Source organism: Cicer arietinum, chromosome 8, assembly GCF_000331145.2.
Source record: "Cicer arietinum cultivar CDC Frontier isolate Library 1 chromosome 8, Cicar.CDCFrontier_v2.0, whole genome shotgun sequence".
Taxonomy (NCBI): Eukaryota; Viridiplantae; Streptophyta; class Magnoliopsida; order Fabales; family Fabaceae; genus Cicer; species Cicer arietinum.
In genome coordinates, this window is record NC_021167.2 from 18007464 (window position 1) to 18014354 (window position 6891).

Consider the following 6891-nt stretch of genomic DNA (forward strand, 5'->3'; position numbering starts at 1 on the left):
AGAATGGTATATATTATTTTATATATTCTTTTATTTAAATAAAATAAATAGGTCTACTATCAATTATCAATGATTTTAATTTAAATAACTACAAAGACAAATAAAGAAAGACAATCACGTAAAAAATGATCACACCACAATAAACACATGTATAAGAAAATATCACTAATTTATAGTAACAATAAATTTAGGGTGTTATATCTCGCTCTTTTACAGAAGCCGAGTTTCGTGCTATGACATCCACTATTGCTGAAATAATTTGGTTGCGTTGGCTTCTAGATGATATGGGTATCTCTCTTTCTGAATCAACTCCAATGCACACAATAACAAGAGTGTTATTCAAATTGCTCATAACTCGGTCTTTTATGAATGCACCAAGCACATTGAGATTGATTGTCATCTTACTCGTCATCGTCTTCAACATGGAATCAATACTCTCCCATTTGTCTCATCTTCCTTACAGATTACTGATTTATTCACAAAGATGCATTCCATTAAACGTTTTCATTTTTTGGTTGACAAACTCTCGATGTTTCATGTTAATGCATCGTGAGTTTGAGGAGAGATATTAGATAGTATTATTATATATTAGTAAGGGTATTTTAGACTTTTATATTCTCTTCTTTATATACATATTGTAATCATGTTACATTCAAGTTTTGTTCATTTGTTTATGAAACCCTAGCCAATGGTTCATGCTCTTCTCTCTTTCTCTTATATGTTTATGATAGATTATTATTGTTAACAGATTCTACAGAGTTTTGAATTGATATTCGGGTTGAAAGTTAATTTTTTCAAAAAAAAAAAAATTAGTTGGAGTTTATTTAGACGACAAATTTTTTAGGGGATGCTTCTTTTCTGTCTTGTCATATAGAATTGGCACGGTTCAAATTTTTGGGAATACTAGTTGGTGCAAATCCAAGATATTGTTCCACTTGGAATCCAATTAGGGAGCAAATGAAATCTAGACTATCTAGCTGGAGTATTCGCCATCTATCAATAGAAGGACGAGTCACTTTGATAAACTCAAATTTTAATAGCTTACCCTTGTACTTCTTCTCATTCTTTAAAGCACCTGTGAAGGTTATTGACAAGTTGAGAAACCTAGCAAGCTTTAATACTGCCTTACTATAAAAGTGGAAATGGAGGTGTCTTCATGAATCAAAAGCTCATTGGTATGAACTTTTGTCTTTTAGATATGGGTGTGCTTATCCTTGAAGGTGCTTGATGTGGAGGAAACACGAGACTACAATAAAACTCTCTTTGTTAGTGTGATATTATAAAAATAAACAGTGTGAGATTTCCGGAGTGGTTAATCAAAGTGCCTAAAGCAAGTTAATTGATTTGATTAGTTGTTTGTATTGGATTATTTGTGTTAACAATGAAAAGAGGAAAAAAGAGGGAAGAAGAGAAACAACCACTCTAAGGTTTCATAACATAGAATGAACCAAACTAAAGTTAATAAGGTTACAATGAGTATATATATAGGAAAATAGAAAACATCTAAAATACCCTTACTACTAATATATAATAACATTATCTAATATCTCCCCTCAAACTCACGATGCATTAACATGGAGCATCAAGATTTTGTCAACTAAAAAACGGAAACGTTTAATGGAATGCATCTTTGTGAACAAATCAGCAATCTGTAAAGAAGAAGAGACAAATGGTAGAGTAATAGTTCCATGCTAAAGATGATGACGAGTAAGATGACAATCAATCTCAATGTATTTGGTGCATTCATGAAAGACCGAGTTGTGAGCAATTTGAATGGCACTATTGTTATCGCAGTGCATCGGAGTTGGCTCAGAAAGAGAGATACCCATATCAGAAAAAAGCCAACGCAACCAAATTATTTCAGCAGTAGTGGATGCCATAGCACGATACTCAGCTTATGTAGAAGAGCGAGAGACAATGTCTTGTTTCTTACTCTTCTAAGAAATAAGAGAGTCTCCAAGAAAGATACAAAACCTTGTGGTGGATTTACGACCAGTAGTATCACCAGCCCAATCAGCATCAAAATAAGCTCGTAACTCCAATGAGGATGACGATGGAAAGAGAAGACTTTGAAATTGAGTTCCTCGAAGATAACGAAGAATCCGAAGAATTGCTGCCCAATGTACTGTAGTGGGAGAGACAACAAACTGACCAACAACATGAACAACATAAGCAATGTCAGGTCTGGTAATCGTAAGATACACTAAGCTGCCAACCAAAGTACGATACAAAGTGGAATCTGGTAAAGGAACACCATTCGAGGGAACATATTTTACATTCAACTCAAGAGGAGTATCTGCTGCTCTAGTATCAGAAAGACGAGCCTGATCAAGAATGTTGGCAATGTACTTGGAGTGAGAAAGAAGGTAGCCTCTAGGAGAGTAGGCAACTTCAATCCCCAAGAAATAGCGAAGAGTTCCCAAGTCCTTTATCTCAAACTGTTTGGCTAATTGCAATTTCAACTCATTGATTCCACTAACATCATCACCTGTAATAATCATATAATCAACATATAGAGAAAGTATAATGCGACCATGAGTGGTGGACCCTATAAACAATGTAGAATCATGTTCACTAGAGCGAAAACCAAGAGAGGTGATCACAGTAGAGAATTTCTCAAACCAAGCTCGAGGAGCTTGTTTAAGACCATATAGAGCCTTTTTTTAACTTATATACTTCCCCTGGATTATGAGAAACTCCTTGTGGAGGGACCATATAGACTTCTTCATGAAGCTCACCATTTAAAAAGGCATTTTTAACATCCATTTGGGAAATATGTCATTGACGAATAGATGCAACTGCAATAAGAGTAAGAATAGTGGTCATCTTGGCTATAGGAGAAAAAGTTTCTTCATAATCCATACCATATTGTTGAGAGAAACCTTTAGCAACAAGACATGCTTTGTAGTGCTCAACTGACCCATCAGACTTAGTTTTGATCTTGTATACCCAATGAGACCCAATAGCACGTTTTCCAAGAGGAAGAGATACTAATTCCCAAGTGTTGGTTTTGTGCAATGCAGATAGTTCTTTTGCCATAGCCTGCTGCCAAAGAGGATCAAGAACAACCTCTTTATAGGAAGAGGGCTCAGACAAACTGTGAATAGAGGTTAACAAAGAAGCAAACGAAGTTGAGTAAGTTGAATAGACAAAATCAGGTAACTGAGTAGACTTACATTGACAAGAAGGGTAACGAGGAAGATTAACAATCGTAGGAGGTGGTTGGACAGCCGGGGGGACAAGAGGGATGTCATCATGTGGAGTAGTAGTATTTGTCCTGCAATTCTCAACATTACAATCACTAGAAGCGCTCTCATTAGGACCAAACAGATCAATATGGGTTAGTTCAGAACTCTTAGTAATCTGAGAATAAGAGGAAACATAGTAAAAAGGGATGTGCTCAAGAAAAACAACATTACGAGATACATAAAGTTTTCTTGCATGAGAATCTTAACAACGATAACCCTTTTGACCATCCCCATAACCAAGAAAAACACACATGGCTGAACGAGAAGACAACTTACTACGCTCTACTTGAGGGACAAGAACAAAACAAGTAGAACCAAAAAATTTCAAAGAATAGTAATTAGGGGTAGAAGCATACAATTTTTCAAAGGGAGACAAACCTGATATGATAGAAGATGGAATTCTAGTAATAGCATGAACAGCAGTAAGAACTGCTTCTCCCCAAAACTCACTAGGAACTGAAGCGGACAACAAAAGGGAACGAGCAGTCTCTATAATGTGACGATGTTTCCTTTCAGCAACTCCATTTTGTTGAGGAGTATCAGTACAAGATGTTTGGTGGAGGGTGCCATCATAAGCAAGTAATTCAGAAAATTTATTAGAGGTATATTCACCACCTAAATCACAACGAAAACACTTTATAACAGAATTATGTTGAGTTTTGACCATTGCACGAAATATATGATAAATGTCAAAAAATTCAGACCGATTTTTCATAAGATAAACCCAACAATAACAAGTGTAATCATCAATAAACAAAACATAATATCTAGATCCACCTTTGGTGAGAACCGGTGATGGACCCCAAACATCAGAGTGAACTAAATCAAAAGGCGCATATGAAACAGAAACACTTTTACTAAACGATAAACCTGGAAATTTAGCAAGTTTACAACCACAAAAATATGAGCTATCACAGGGTTGTAACTTTCCTAAGGCTCTAGTAGAAGCCAAATATTTTAATCAAGAAGCAGAAACATGTCCAAGGCGAGAATGCCATATATAAAAACTAGAAGATAAGGAATTCAAGCGAAAACTAGATAATAAGTCAGCAGTAGTTGTTGAGGCTGCAGTATCTGGGAGTCGTAGGTCATCCAAAACGTAAAGTCCCCCCTGTCTATGGCCTGTCCCAATCAGCCTCCCAGAATGTGGATCCTGCACACAACAAGAAGTGGAAGAAAACGTAACCGTATAACCGAAATCACATATTTGACTAACAGAAGCAAGACTCAAAGTAAGATTAGGAATATAATAAACATTAGAAAGAGACAAGTTAGGTGTGGAGACATAACCAATGCCTGCTAGTGGCATAGGAGTGCCATCAGCAGTCATAACCGACACAGACGAGGCACGTTTCACAGACACAAAAGATTTATCATCGTACATCATATGATGAGATGCTCCAGAATCAAGAATCCATATGGAAGGAGATATACTTGACATACCAGAGGAGTTCAAACCTTTAGAAGAGGTGGCAAACATGGTATGTGATGTGGCATAGGAGGGCCATCTGCAGTCATAACCGACACAGACGAGACGGGTTTCACAGACACAAAAGATTTATCATCGTATGTCATATGATGAGATGCTCCAGAATCAAGAATCCATATGGAAGGAGATATACCTGACATACCAGAGGAGTTCAAACCTTTAGAAGAGGTGGCAGACATGGCATGTGATTGAGTGGCAAGAAGTCTTTGAAGTTGTTCTGCAATATCAGATATTTGGGAAGCAGTCTCAGATAAGTATACAGAACCAGAACTAGAGCCAATGGTAGAATGCACATTCATCATTACCAGAACTAGAGTCAATGGTCTTTGAAGTTGTTCTTCTTATGTGCTCTCCCTAATTTCGGACAACGTGCTTTCCAATGACCCTTTTCTTTGTAGAATGCACATTCATCATTACCAAGCCCAACTCTCCCTTGAGATATTTTTTTTTTTTTGAACAGGAGCAACAAAAACAGATGGAGGAGTTGAGAGAATTTCCTTATCTAACACACCAGAATGAGTCTTAAGTCTGATTTCTTCTGCCAACAATTCACTAACTACTGATTCAACATTAGGAAGGGGGGAACGATGCAAAATACCCCCACGAAGGCCCTCAAAATCATCACGAAGAGCCATTAGAAACCAAACCAGACGTTGCTCCTCTCTTTGATCAATGTATGCTTTGACAGCTTTCAACTCAGGTGATTCCATAAGAGCCAATTGATCCCACAAATTAGTCATTGCCGAATAGAATTCCTGAATGGTCATACTGCTCTGCTTAAGGGCTCTAATATCACTTTCCAACTGATAACGTTTTGCAAAGTTAGACTGAACATACAAACATTTCAAGTGATCCCAAATCTCTTTAGCAGTATCATATTTTGCTAGTTGTACTCCTATAGACAACTCAACAGAATTATTAATCCAAGTAATAATTTTTGAATTACTAACATTCCATGTTTTTAGATCTTTTGCATATTGAGTTTCATCTTTTTTATTTGTAGGCTTAACAGAAGTTCCATCAACAAAACTCCACATATCTTTTCCAATCAAAAAATATTTCATCACATAACTCCAATAAGAGTAATTTTATCCATTGAGGTGAACACTAATAGCTTGAAGAGAATCATCCTTAACACCAGCCATAACAAATAATGACAGAAAAATACGACGAACACAATCACTGAGACAAAATAAATTAGGGATAACCTGGTGCTGTGCGAGCATGATTTCTCCCTCTCCAAATGTCGTTTCGCCGATCCGACCTTTGAAGACGAAGACCTAGATGTTGCGAACCTGCTGTCCAAAAATCAGGCCGATCCAACGGTTAACGAATGCACTGTCGATGTTTTTCTGAGACTGATTTAAAAAAATCGGGAATAGGGTTACTCTTCTGTTTTCTCTTTTGGTGGTTGTCTTTCCTATCAAAATAGTCTCTCTCTTCTCTAAGGTAGAAACAACCACTCTAGGGTTTCATTACATAGAATGAACCAAACTAAAGTTAATAAGGTTACAATGAGTATATATATAGGAAAATAGAAAATATCTAAAATACCCTTACTACTAATATATAATAACATTATCTAATAATTTGGATCAATAGGAACAATATACTTTTAAGAGTGGCATTATTAATTTACACGTGCTGGTGGTTGAAATTCAAAGGGTATCTTGGTGTTAGATTAATTTCTAGTAAATATGTTTGCTCTTTGTATTATGCTTATCATGACTAGTTGAACAATCTTTTGATATGTCTTCAAGGCTTGTAATCTGTTGGGGTTGTGCCGTTGTTGTATGGTACATTAATTCAACTGCTTCAGCAAATAGCCTACTGAAATCGGATCGTAAGTAGAGCTTATGTGACTTTTCCAAACATGAGCTGTTATAATCTATAGGTGGGCTCTGTTGTGTGGCTCTGTTGTGTGCAATTTCATATTTGGCGTAACTTAAACTATTATGGGTATGTTATGTCAGAGGCCTTGTTTTAGATGTGTTTGAGCTTATTGCAATCGGGTGAACCCTATCTATTTGTAATTTAATCGATTTTCGACCACATAATTAAGTTGGTAGATAGTCGCTATCACTACGCCAGAAATGACATTTAACAGCACCCATTTTACAGCGCTTGCTAAACACAAGCGCTGTTGTAATTATA

At 36.4% G+C, this 6891-nt stretch overlaps 1 pseudogene; it reads right to left on the bottom strand.

Moving 5' to 3' along the window:
• Positions 1–866: 866 nt before the first annotated feature.
• Positions 867–6891, bottom strand: part of LOC140919082 (uncharacterized) — an 8359-nt pseudogene continuing 2334 nt past the window's right edge.